We start from the raw sequence: 14,039 nt of genomic DNA on the forward strand, positions 1-14,039 counted from the left end.
CAATTGACAAAGTGTGCTCGCATTGGCTATAGTTGCCTTGTGTCAGGTCCAATGCAGAGAGTTGGCTGAGGCTAGACAGACAAACACATACTTCTACCATCACAAGAGAGGGGGGAGGTGAAGAGGAACCGCAGAGGAGAGAGAAAAGGGCGAGTGGAAAAAAGGGATCGAGAGACTAAAGTTAACGGGTGTGCTTGTGGACCTAGCAACGATCCAAACAGACCAGCAATAGAAACCAGAGGCAGGATGAAGGGGAAAAAAACTATGCATCTACATTCATGGATCAAATCTCAGTGATAACAATACTATCTGGGCATACAGTGTTTTCACTATCCCTAAGCAAATCATCAATGTGAGCCACAAAGCAGTAATTAGCTCTTGTGCATGCAAATTCCGTGCTTAGCTAATGGGCAAATTAAAGCCAGGTCTGGCTCCTCAACGCAAAGGTGCTTGAGAGGCTTTTGCATGAAGATGTCCCCTGCAGAGTGCCTGTGTGTGTGCAGGGGATTTCAGCACGCTAATCAATAATGCAGGAGATGTGGAGAGAAGGGGATTGCATATCGCCCTCCACAGGTCACATGCTGACAGAAAAGCACAGTGTGTCCTCAGAAACCGGAATGCCAACTGCTTTACGCTGAATATGTGATGAATATGGCAGCTGTCACCGTGGTGAAATTCAAATCTTGGTAGGAGGCTGCAACCTAGCACAGGTAAAAACTGTGCATTTGTTTGTACCCTCGACAGTCTTCAAGCAGGTTAAGGTGCACAAGCGGCGCAGCGGCTTCCATATTGGGCACTGGAAAAGGAGATAGAGTGAGACAGGGGGCTAAATACAGCCCCATTTCACCTTTGACCCGCCTCCAAAGAGAAACTGGAGCCAGGGAACGAAGAAACGAAGGGGGATTTACGTTACCAATGCCCTTATTCCCCTTTCCTGGAACAATCCACAGTGGCTATTAATGAGGGCGGCTGCCTAAGCTCTGTTCCAATGCCACTGAGGCAGCTCAGCAGTAAAAACAGAAAGATGATGAGACAGGCTCCCAGTGCCACGTTAGGGCATGGGGACAGCGGGATGACCATGGCAGGCCAGGGGAATGACCGTGACAAACCAGCCCTACTGGGGAGCAGGGCTGCGGTCCAGCGAGACATGACGTGAGCTTTGTAATCTCTGAGCGTCTGTCTGCTTCCCTGGTCCAGTCTGGGGCTCTCTTCAGAGTAGTGGGAAAGGACGAAGTGAGACAAGGAAAATGGGCGGTTATTGTGGGGTAAAGTGTGCGACACTATCGCAAAGCCACACGGTAGCAGTCGGTGGGAGAGAGAATTGCTCAGCACTTAAGAGGTGATTCATGCTCACGACGCGGCATGTGAACGCCTCTGCCCACTCCATTGCTCTCAGAACAGATAGCTGCCTCCTTTCCCATCTGGTCCTGTCAGTGCGTCACAGGAATCGGTCTTTCATGAAGGAGTCTATAAAAGTGTAGCGAGGGCAAAGACGTAGAAACTACTGCGCAAATGGAAGAGTACCCTTGATTAGATCCACTCACAAAAATGGACAGGGGTGGCAATGGCTGCATGCATGAGCAGTCTTATTTTCTTAATCCTTGTACTTTGGGCTGAAGGAACGATACAGAGCTTCTAAAAGTATATCCAACTATGCTGTCGTGGCACTCATCGCCGAAACAGCCGTCACTGAATGTTGAAGAGCGAAGCAGAAAGGGGTGAATTTTATCCCCACCACCTGAGCTTTAGTAAATCAGACAAGGTTGTTTGTGAGAGTGCTCCATATAATACAGCATGTCATCGCCTACTTTGCTCCCCCTGTCTCAACTGATTACCAGTCACTCAAGTCACTGTGAACGCTTGAATCTGTAAAGCGCACTTAAAAACAGGGACTGCGTGAGCACTGATGCATAGATAGGCATCTCACAAACGAAGATATCAATCATGAATCCCTCTGCTTTCCATTTATCGTAAATATTCCCAGTAGAGTCACATCCTGGACTTAAAATGGCAGACACATCCTTCTGCCTAATGAACAACGTCATCGCTCTGCCCTTCTCAACCATGGCAACAGGTATAGGACCAGATTCTGGTTGCCATAACAACCTCAACTTGGCACAGAAGGGGAGGATGCAGCACATCGCATTCTGTTTTCTCTCGCCTCGAGCATTCCCCATTGCCACTCTGTGGGAATTCTATGGAGGGCAACTTAAATCCAGGTTTATGGACAATTACAATGCAATTATTTTTCAAACAGTTTTCCAGGATCCAAATCCTTTAAAACTCGTGAAACAGGCAAAAGGCACACTGTGAAAAGTATTAGGATTTGTAACTAAGACATTAAGCTACTTATCATGTCAGACTCCATAGGCAACACCAGAAACAACTCTTACTGCACAAAAACCTTTTAATTCCCAGTAAATGGAAAATTTCAATAACAAGGGTATTATGATGAAAAAACATAAATGGTTGTTTTTAAAATGCGAGATTGTGATCCATGCTTGGTTTAACGTTCTCTAAACAAGGACAGAATTTTAACAACACCAATAGAAGGGTAACATAGTCAGAGGACTGCCTTATCAATACTGCATCATCATCATCAGGTCATCAGCAAACAACACCTACTGCCATTCCGGATGACATACAAATCTATGTGGGGGAGCTCAGTGGGAGACATGACACTCTCAAGATGGCGAAATCTAGCAGAACCCCATTTACAGTGAAGAGACAGACACAAGCTGCTGTGTAGCGTTCTGGCTCTCTGGGTTGCCAGGTTATGAGGGGCATGTCAAATGTTTATTCTTCCACAACGCTGCAGTTCTGCATCTTTAGTTCCTCTTCCACAGCATATAGGGCTAATAGGATGCTGGAACTCCCCAGGAGCTCTCCATTTCAAGGCTGGGTGGATACCAGTTAACTAACCACATCCTGCTATCTAAAGAACATCACGCAGCTGGTTGTAGCCGGCAGACATTTTGTGCCCGATTTTTCAACATGGGGCCTATAATCCGAACGGGAAAGCAAAGACACCCCCAGTAATTAGGTTGTTAGGTGGTCTCCGAGCACCAGATGGGGACTAAAAGCTAGCCCCATTCACCTGAGCAGACAAGCAGGGCCTAAAATGGCTGAACATGTCTGCCTCTTCTCCAGTGACCCTCTAAGGACCTGCTAGCTGTTAGCTCGAGCCAATCAATACCTGCTAGTGGGGGCACTGCCCTGCATCAGAGACAGGGGATAAGGGCATTAAATAAATGCATATTTAAGAACAAAAGCAAAACAAATGGCTGAACTGCTTAAAGAACCCAGACATTCATTGAAATAATATCTGTGCAGAATTGTAATTACCACATGTGCTTCTTTCAGCAAGGCTGAGGAATTTTAATAGCTTCCCTGGGGTCTGTGTGCATATGAGCAGCGGTGTGATGTAACAGCTCACTCCTGGAGAAAATTATTTCATTGAATTCTCTCACAGGGTTCCAGAATAACATTTTCCACCGGTGTCACTAACTTTTTGGTTTTGTCATCATTCAAGATTTTAAAATTATCTCCACTCAAGGACTGAAATCTCATTTGTTTTTAACCTAGAGTTCCATCCCAAACAATCAACGCAGCAGAAATACTAAAACGAAAGTATATGCTGCTGGACAGAGATACCTACACAGCTGTCTCACTTACTAAATCAAGAGGCACAGAGTGACTTTGTGCTGCAGTGGCAAACTGAAGAGAAGAAAATGTGCATCATTCAATTAATTTAAATGATTTTCTGCTTTGGGTTGTGTACGCTAATACATCAGTTTACTGTGATTTGAACTCTAGTTAGCAAATATTAAATATTAGAGTGAATGCATGATCTGGCCAAACTCTATTCATCAAACAGTTCCCAAAGAACTTAATCACCTTCCGAGAGAGACCAACGGGCTTTAGGCGAGGGCAGAGAGAGAAACAACAGCTCTAAAATAGACTAGCCTTTATCAGAAATTGTCTACACTTTCATAACTTTAGAAACCATGAAACATTGCTTTAATATTTTTTGTTCCTTATGGAAAAGTATGCATCATTTCAGAGACTAGGGGTTTTTGGTTGCACTGGTGCAAAATTCAGTGGTACGACTGGAGAAAAGAGTTACAAAATGCAACCAAATGGGGACTACAGATGAAAATTAGCCTTTTTGGCTAACTCTGGCATATTTTCAGAAATGTTATTAATATGCACTGTCCCTGTCAAATAAAGTAATAAACTAAACTAAAACTAAACACTCTGTCTCATTCGCTCACCCTTTCAATCCTATCTACCCCAACACAACAGGACGACTGCACACCTGTGTCACAGTCTGTGCATGAGTGGTGAAGCAAAGCAGTTGTTGACGTGTGCTGACGGTTTTAGCAGCGTCCCAGTAACTTTAATACTGTTCTTCGATCTTAAAGAGGAAACAGAAAGCGTGGATGGGGCACATTCTGAGTCGGCCGCAGACATGCTCAGCGCGTTGTATCCAATCTGTTTGGCAGAGACTGTGTGAAGGCTTGGTTGTCATGGCTGAGGCACAGGTGGCAGAGTTGTCACTGGACGTAGCTCAATGCTGAGGGCTAAAAGTAGTGTCTGAGCACTGCTGTACACGTTCGCCAAACAGCTGAGCCTGCTGCAGCCACAACACAGGACATACAACATCTCCAAAACAGAAACTGCCATGTGGTATCTTGATTACCCCATTGGGTACAGTACACATTTGCGCCTTGCCTAGTAAACCCCTCATGGCCTTGGATTAAAAAAAAATAAATAACCACAAAGCAGCACAATACCCTTTTGTTGAGTACTCCTGCCAAAAACGCCTGGATCTTTCCGGGCATGGCAACGAGTTCAGCTAGTCTGGAAACCTGCCTCGTCACACCAGAATCCATATTTCTAGGTTTATAGGCGTTGACTCAGACTCGGAAGTCTGCACAAAGGGAGGGCCAAATGTCCGGACTACAACAAACTTAAATCCTGTTAAGTTGAAGACCTTCATTTCATTAGCTGAGTCATTACTTTAGAGTAATTACTGTAACTCTAGGGGGAGACATTGAATTCCCACTGACGAATCCTCCATTTCTACTCAGAAGGCTGATCACGTCATTTTTCTCTTTCTACCGGGAGAGGAGAGGGGGGAAAAAAGCACAGGAAGACACTAGAACAATGCACTGAATGCAGGGTATTGCGGTTGACAACAGAGCCTGCAAAACACATTAGGTAATCTGTTATGACAAGCCTTTATGTGGCCAGTCCCCTCTATCACAGACAATGACCCTTTTCACATTGCCTTACCCCCCTGCCCCCCTCTCCTTTTTAGAAAAAGTGATCACCACATTTAGAAAAAGGAAACTTTGCCAATGGCGGGGCATTTTTGTTGCAGAGTGACTGAAGCCAACAGCACGTTTCAGCCTCGAAAGCCCGCATTGGCACAGCTAATGTAAACTGCACATAAAAAACACAAAGGGGATGCAATTATACAGAATATTGTCTTTACTATAATTGCTAAAATGTGACACCTTAGATGGAATATTATTTGAAATGCACCCAGTGAGAACACAAAAAGGTAATATGAGGTAGACCCAAACACAGTCAGAGTGCATGGTAAAAAACTGCACTACGTCTCATAACCAGAAAGTCAGAGGTTTGATCTCTGCAACACAATGTTTCCATCAGGCGTGTGTCGTTTTGAAGTGTCCTCGAGCAATACACCGAACCTCTACCTGCTCACACACTGTAAGTCGCTCTGGGTCAGCTGAACGCCAAAAACCGTAAAATGCCACGCAGAAACATGGCTTTTGTTGGGGTTGTCTGTCTAGCTGGAAAGCAGTGGGAAAGGGTGCAGGCCTGGCCTATATGCCAGCTGTTCTAGCTCTGAGTACTGTCTATTTATACAGCAGCAGATGGCAGCTGGTGCCTCGCATGCCGACAGACTGTCAGTGACAGGAAGGAATGGGCAGATTTCAGCCGCCCAACCTTTCCGCCACACTCCTGGCCAAACCGAGCTGCACTCCCAGACCGCAGACATTGATAGCTAGCTAGCGCAGTGAGTGCCTTCTGATGTTAGCAGCTTACGCAGACTCACTGAGTCCAGGGCGACAGAGGCTATAGAGAGGTTTCTAGAAGCCACCAGATAGAGAAAACATGCTAAGCCAGCAGGACTCCATTCACAAGCTAAACAAACACAGAACTGGCCTACAACAAAGAGAGGGATATTAGGCTGCCTCTCAGGTGTTGACATGGAGGGTTAAACCCACATGGCACACATGACTAGCATGGAGTCAGAGCTGAAATGACAATACATCTCCAAATAACACTTCAATTAACAATAAATCTAGTGCCTTTACTGTGTCTGGCCAAAACCTGGACACATCGCCCGACGTGTCCTATAAACATATTTGTCATTCGCACTTCAATATAACACTAACAAAATGATACAAGATCCTCGGTCAGAGATTTCAGCTGTTTTCACAACTCTGAGAAGCAATGCTTCTCTGGAGCAGGTCCAAGGAGGATATTCTGCTCTCCTGCAGGTGCTGCCTCAAAGGTCAGAGGTCTTCCCAAACACATCCTGTGTCACAGACGGCTGCCTGAGAACTACAGTAATGCATCCACAGTGTTAGAGCTCTCTGGCATTTTCCATCTTAAAAATAGCACTAATGTATTGAGTATTCAACGTTGCCTGTGTCAACCTGTTTACAAAGGCCTTTGAGGAAGTGAGTCAACAAAAAGAGACTAGACTTGGTTTTCAGAGAGTTTCTATCATGAAAATGCCTAAACAACTGGTTTCACAGATAGTAGCAGGCTACTTCTATGCCTTGTCAACTCAACTTAGGTATATCAACATCAGGGGTTATAATATTAAAAAAGGTAAACAGTACCTAATGTATAATCTGGCATAAAATGTGACTTTGCTGTGGAAATGGTACTAAAACCGAGCTGCCATGGGAGAGATATTGACTTCCAAGACAGAGTCCACCTCCACCAAAGCTCCCACTTTAAATTAGCGCCTTGTCCTGGAAAGCTTTCCAAACATCAGCCGATGAAGGGTGAACTGTCCATCAACACAGCTTAAGGCCGAGGCAAGTGCTCTCATCCCTAAAATGAAGCTGGACAGGAGTCAGCGGCCATATACTGTTGCATTTGCAATAAAGACAAAATCATTCTGTTTGTAGTGTGTAGTAAAAGCCATAATGGGGAAAACACTGTTGTAGGTCCGCTTTGCAGAAAATCCTTTCATTATCTGTCCATGTAGCCTCAGCACAGGCAAGTACTGGAATATCTGTTATTCCAAGACAGTTACAACTTTGGTTTGAATTTGAAAGTATCTTTAAACCTCATCCCAAATCTGTCCCTGCACAAACATACAGTATTTCCAGCTCTGCAGCACATCATATGACCCAGGCAGAATGGCTGAGTGCGGGCAACAGTGTAGACCAGGCTGTGCAGACAAGAGAGGTACACAGCCCCTGACATTCACTGCTCACAACAGACGCCCATTTTGCGGAGCAGTGACCTGGATTTCCTCAACTAGCCTCCGCTCAGAGACCGAAGCCTCGCTTTAAATGCTTACTGGCTTTATGTAAGCATCGCGAACACAATTCTAGCCCATATAACTGTGCTAAATCCTTTTTTTTTTTTTTATAAATTTGATAAAAAAGATGCTACAAAATAAGTCTGGCTTGTTCTGTAAAGCCACAAAAAATAAACAGACTGATGCTTAGAGCTAATGTCAGATGACTAACACCTTTTATCTAGCATCTTCTCTGTGGTAGACGGAAATGACGAACAAAACTGTGTGTGTGTGTGTGTGTGTGTGTATGTGTGTGTGTACCACTGATCTCAATTAGCTGCAGGGCATTAGCACAGCAGCATGAGACAGCTCTATTTTGGAGCAGCAGAGGTTTCTATGAGCCAACCAGAGCGAAGGACAGCTCTTCCAACTTATTAAATAAGGATTCAAAAATAATATCCTCCCCACCCCACCCCTTCTCTACCACCCCCCCTCCTTGCTTCATGAATAATACAAAGTGAGCATGGTGCCCACCACCAGGCTACCCGTGCCTGGACTACAAAGCTCTGCAGCTAGCCTCTGAATTCAGCCTTCAGCTTGTGGGAGGAAACCAAACAACAAGCCTTGAAGGAAAGCTCTCTCCGCCAGAGCGCAAAAAACTAAAAAACACATTCACTTCCTTGAATGTGGGAAAGTCCAGCCATTTTACCCGACTTAAGTAATGAGCCAAAGTGTAGGTGAAGAGGAGCAAGCCGGGAGCGCCATGACCTCAAAACAAACGCGCCATTATCAGCCTTTTAGCCCCGGCTTGCATCATCAAGTCGGGGATGAATGGAGATGGATGTGGGCTGCTGTGAGCACGGCCTGATTTAAAGAGACAAGTGAAAAACCCACTGGCTATGTGGAGAAGTCAGTTCAGTGCTGATACTGAACTGAAAAGAACAGAACATTACATTTGACCAGCATAAGTATGACCTCGGTTAGAAAGTCAGACGATTTATCAATAGATTCCAAAGATTACATAGGATCCTCCTCTCAAGAGAAATTATACTACAATATATCAGTATATGGTTTAACGGTGTGTGTGCGCCTATTGTAAATATAAATCCTCCAACTTTCTCTGTCTCACTTGTGTGTCAAATTCTTTTCTGGGATAACTACATCCCTTTGTCCTCCACCTTGTTTACTCAAAGTCCACAAACACCTACAAGAATGCATGAGCATGCACGTGCACGCACACACACACGTTCCTAATTCCCCATCCTCTTTGTACAAAATTGGCCAGTGACCCCTCTGTTATGCAGACAATCTCTAGCACCGTTCATCTGATTATGCACCGCCATAAAACTGGGACACATTTTGGGGTTTGGCAGAATTGCATTTCACCAGACTAATTTAGCATTGTGCTGTTCTACCTCGTTATGCGAGGGAGGACAGAGGGAGTAGGCTGGACCACTGGCCCTTTATCTCCAGTTATATTAATAACCTTAATGGATCTGTTTAGTCTGGAGGCCAACAGCCAATCGAAGCAGCTCCCCATAAGCATCCATCTCTTCTCGCTGGAGGAGAGAGGGGCTCTACACTGCAAAAAACAACCATCTTAACAAGTCATTTAATTTAGTCTTTACATATTTTCTTAAAACAAATGGGAAAAAAAATCTGCCAATGGAATGAGATATTTTCACTTGTTCCCAATGCAAATCAGCGTATCGTTTCAATAATCTTCTGAAATCAAATGTCATATAATGGGAGTGATCTGCCTTATTCTGTCATTCCAAGATATCAAGATTGTTGTTCTTCTTTCAAGATTTCAAGAAAATTCCTGAAACAAGTGAAGCTGCATTGGAATCGAGCAAAATTGGCGGAATTTTTAGATGCGTTTTAAGAAAAATGAGTCACAACCGGCTAGACAACAACCACAGCAACAACTAAACGACAATACAAATGCAACAGCTTTGCCTTTTCCTTGGTTTAGCTCAACCTCTATGCGTACTATGCATTTCTTCGCCTACAGCCTTATAACTGGAGTCCCATCATTCCTGGCCGGGCGGCTGTATGTGATGCTGCCTCACGCTCTCCTGCACGTGATTGGTGCTCGTGCATGACTTTCACTGTCTCTGCTGCTAGGGCTGCGACTGCATCTCCCCCCTCCCCCTCTCAAGCTAGCTCCGATCCTATGCTCTACTCTCACATCCCTCATTTTCTGCAGGGAGGCTCACACAGTCCCTCCCCATCCCACAGACACATACACACACACACACACACACACACAGACATACAGGAGGAACCCAATAGTGAGCTAAAACACAGTGAGGTGCACAAAATCTACCACAGCTGATATAGGAATATTTCATCTGTATAAGGTGAGGGCTGAAACATTGCTGCTCATTCATCATTTTGGTTAGTATGCAACCTAGAGCTTTTGCAAAGTAACCAAAACATCCAATAGGTCATAGACCAGAAATGAATATGTAATTATGAAAGAGAATGGCTGTGACGAGATATAGTTTGGAATGATGAACAGGCCAATAGCGGTTCAACTATATTAACATGTAAGTTGACAAAACTGAATTATCAATGGATTTAGTCTTGCAAGAACAGGCTATGCTTGTTTTAGGTTTTATTTACATCTTTAATAATTGGAGTGATCAATTTCGGTGCCATGGCTGATGCAAGCTGGCATAGTTTTACCATTTCACTAGGATCAATGTGGGGTTAATCATGCATAAGACTTAAGTAGATAAACTAGAATTCAGCTTTTCCTCAATGTTAATGTCTTATTGTTTGAAGACATCTGTAGCCAATCCCGAGGCCCTATGATGTCAACATGAGAAATATGCCAACAACCTCACCAGGCAGTCTAACTAGTGACATCATTATTCTGTCAACTATCAAGTCTTCTTCTGTGTTTGATGTGTCCAGATGTTAAGATATTTGCAAAAAATAAAAAGTTTCTAGGGATGTTATGGTCCCAATTTAAAACTGTGCAGCCACATTTTGTTACACAAAACTAACCTTGCTAATCTAAAAATTGTTTTGCAGTTAGGTACAGGTAAATTATATGGGTTATCGCTAAAGTGAATCTACTCAACACTATGCAAAGTGGTAACAAAACTCTGAACGTGCTGAATAGTGACACCTCCTAACAGTGTAAACTGAAACAAAGGCAACAAAATGGAGCAGGTGGTGAAAAGTCAACATACGTGAGAGGTGTGAGAACCGCAAGTGGCTTGGTCAGCTAGAGAGCTGAAACAGCACGGTACTAAGAGAAGGCATTTATCACTTTCACCCTCTGACCTCTACCAGAGCAAGTGGATTCCAGCACTTAGCCTATTCCTGGTATGCAGTCAGTGCCACGCTCTTGTTTCTTGTTCATTTCAAAACAGTTAGTGACGAAAGAGGATTCAGTGCCAATGAGAAAGGCCACAAATGTTGTGCGATAAGTTTGAGACTTTACAATGTAATAACAGTGATGGCATTTGTGGTAAAGCTCAATGACCAGAATATTCAAATGTTAGGCTATGCTGTGTCTGACTGGAGATGAATAAAGCTGACTGTATGAACGGGACTTCACCAAAACTAATTGTGAATGGAATCATGAGAGTATAATGTCATCCTGCTGAGTAAACATCACAAGATGCGCTTCTGATCAAGACAGGCAGACATGGCCCAGTTCTAATTCCAAGAAAAATGTTATAAGCTTCAAGAAACTCCAATGAGAACTCCTTGTTATCATTGAACAGCTGATAATGAAAGTTAAAATTCAATAAAACATTGTGGCGTTCAGGATCTGAGCCAAAACACACACACACATACACACACCTTGACCCACATTCTTAACATCAACGTTATCCCAACCCAACAACTGTCCCTACCTTTCCAATTAAGTAATTGCCAAATCTAAGCATCACATGACAACTTGCTACGCTAAGTCCAAAGCCTGACGCAGCACGAGCTGATGAGCTGATAACAGACACAGACATCTGCCTGTCCTCCCTCCTCATTAGGAGGTCAGTCTGGAATGTGTGTGTCTGCTCCGCAACTGGTGCATGTGTGCAAGTGTGTGTCGCTCAAAAACAAAAAATCTCAGCATGGGGCGGTGAGGAATGCAACACCCCGAGTGAGTGTGTGTGGCGATGTGCACACCTACAAGCATCAGGGGGATTACGGCGGCGGGGCGTGGCGACCTGAGGCAAGCCGGAGGATTACTGGCCCTAATCAGGTCAATCGGCCCCCGTCTGCAGAGGGTTCAACCTTCCCTCTGCCAAACCCACGCTCCCAATCTTACCCCCCCTTGTCTTGTCACCTCTCTCTCCTCAATGGCCACTCATCCACTGCTATACACATCCATTCACGTGATTGGCATTTGCATTGGCATTTTTGTCACGACTACAGCCTCACTCGGATGTGTAACTGACACTGGGGCTCAGCTGATCCCTCCCTGCAGGGTTTTTGTAAGGTCAACATCCACTTAGCTCGCTCTGAGAGGACACTCAGCAGAATTGTATCTGAAAAGTGAAGGTTCAACTGATATGGTGACCTTCTGCAAGTTTTATCAATTTGTTTACTCTTAGCTTAGGGGGCAATACTGCGATCAACATCCAGTTCTTGCTCAGCAGTGAAAACACGCATAAGCTAGGCCTTTATCTTGCATGAATGCTGTTTGATACGGCCATATGAACATCATTCCTATCACATTTTCCATAATGGAACGGATCGATCAAGTGCCAAAGTGTCGAAAGTGTGAATCCATTTGAGTGCAGGTTTGTTCCACTGCAGTTAGCCTGATGCACTTCACATCAGAGAGGATCTGCAGCATCAATCGGCCGTCCGAGGCCAGACATACATGAGTGGCTGCTCATTGGCTGAGTGTGAGAACATAACACATGCGTTACGTAACCAGCCAGAGACCAATGTGGAGAACACATCAGGGCCCTAATGAAGGCAGGCTTTTGATGTCCTGCCTTTCTCCACCATCATTCGGAGTACCAACGCTAACTAACGCAGCAGCCCATCGCGTCACCTCTTTCTAATTACATTCGCTCTGGTATGTCTGAGAGCTTCCACTGAAAAGAGGCCTTTGCTTGGTTCCAGCCTGCTTGCGGAGGCCTTGGACAGATCTCCTGCACACTGGATAATCAATTTGCCGCCGCGCTGCCTGCTCCCTATCCTTGTCAGCCCTGCATGGTGAAAAGGAGAGAGAGAGAGAGAGAGAGCGAGAGCGAGAGAGAAAGCGACAGAGAGAGCAAGAGCATATCCTGCCCTTGCACCCATGCTCTCTTTTTCGCTGTGTTGTTGACACACACACACACACACACACACACACACACACACATATCATGCCCTTGAGCGAGTCACAACAATACGGGGAGTGTCATGGCCTCGTCCACACAGCTGCCAAGCATCTACAAGCTGACCAAGCATCTCCATAAAACATCCCAGTTCTGTCAGGCAGCTCTCAGTCCCAGGTTAAAATGTTAGCCATCATCAAAGACCAGAAAAAAAATGATAGAAGTATATATTCAGAGGGCTGACAACAAATTGATCTGCCTCATTTGATGGGACATTCCACAGGAAAACCTTAGCTTATCAAACACACGTGTCGTCCACTTGACTGAGCTACTTCTTTCACACACATACACACACACACACACACACACACACTGGCATTTCACTATTAACACTGTGAACCAGCAAAAAGACGACTGGAATGATGTGTCATTATGGAGTTCACCCCCCTAAAGCATGCATACTAAGTTGGGAGGATTGATATACTTGTCTTTGATATGGAGAGACACAACTAAACAATTCAATCAGGTTTTGGAGAACGCTATTTAATCTCAGACACATTTAGGAAATTACAAACATCTGGTAGTCATAAAACCCTGTCACAAAGTAGTTGGTGAAAACCTGGAAGAGAGATATGTCAATATAGAGAATTAAAAGAAAACACTGCCTTATCATAATGAAAGAGGATCTCTCAATTAAATATTGTGCACAAGAAATGAAAAATGGAATGAAAAGTCCCCGAGAAAGACTTATTACTTATTACTGAGGAATTGATGCAGAACAGGATACATGAAACTCATGCTTAGCCGATTTACATCTTAAAAGGGCTTGCTTTGAAATTCATTTGTTTTGAAATTCAAGGCAGGGCTCCTTTTTATGTTACATAATCTTAACACTGAAAATGAATGAGTATGGCTATCTATTAAATCATTATGCAAACCCTGACAGCCTCTTCATCTCCAAAACAAACCAGTGGTGAAGTGCTTCGACTAAAAAGCAGCAGAAGTATGCCTTCAACAGATACACAATGTGTGAGAAAATCTAGTGAACCATGAACAACTAGAGGAGGGGCAGATTTTCTCCCTGCCTGTCAAGTCGTCTCCACTGCGTGTGCATACGTGTGTGTGTGTGTGTGTGTGTACAGGTGTATGTGTTTGTGCATGTGTGAGTTTGAGCCACTAGCTACTGTACGATCCCGCAGCATCCTAATAAGACAGCATTCTCGGCATACCAT

At 44.4% G+C, this 14,039-nt stretch overlaps 1 protein-coding gene across 5 annotated transcripts in view; it reads right to left on the reverse strand.

Moving 5' to 3' along the window:
• kif1b (kinesin family member 1B) overlaps nucleotides 1-14,039 on the reverse strand; it is a 62,321-nt gene that overhangs the window by 44,659 nt on the left and 3,623 nt on the right. The window lies entirely within an intron of this gene.

The sequence above is a fragment of the Centroberyx gerrardi genome, chromosome 14 (genome assembly GCF_048128805.1).
Source record: "Centroberyx gerrardi isolate f3 chromosome 14, fCenGer3.hap1.cur.20231027, whole genome shotgun sequence".
In the NCBI taxonomy this organism is placed as follows: Eukaryota; Metazoa; Chordata; class Actinopteri; order Beryciformes; family Berycidae; genus Centroberyx; species Centroberyx gerrardi.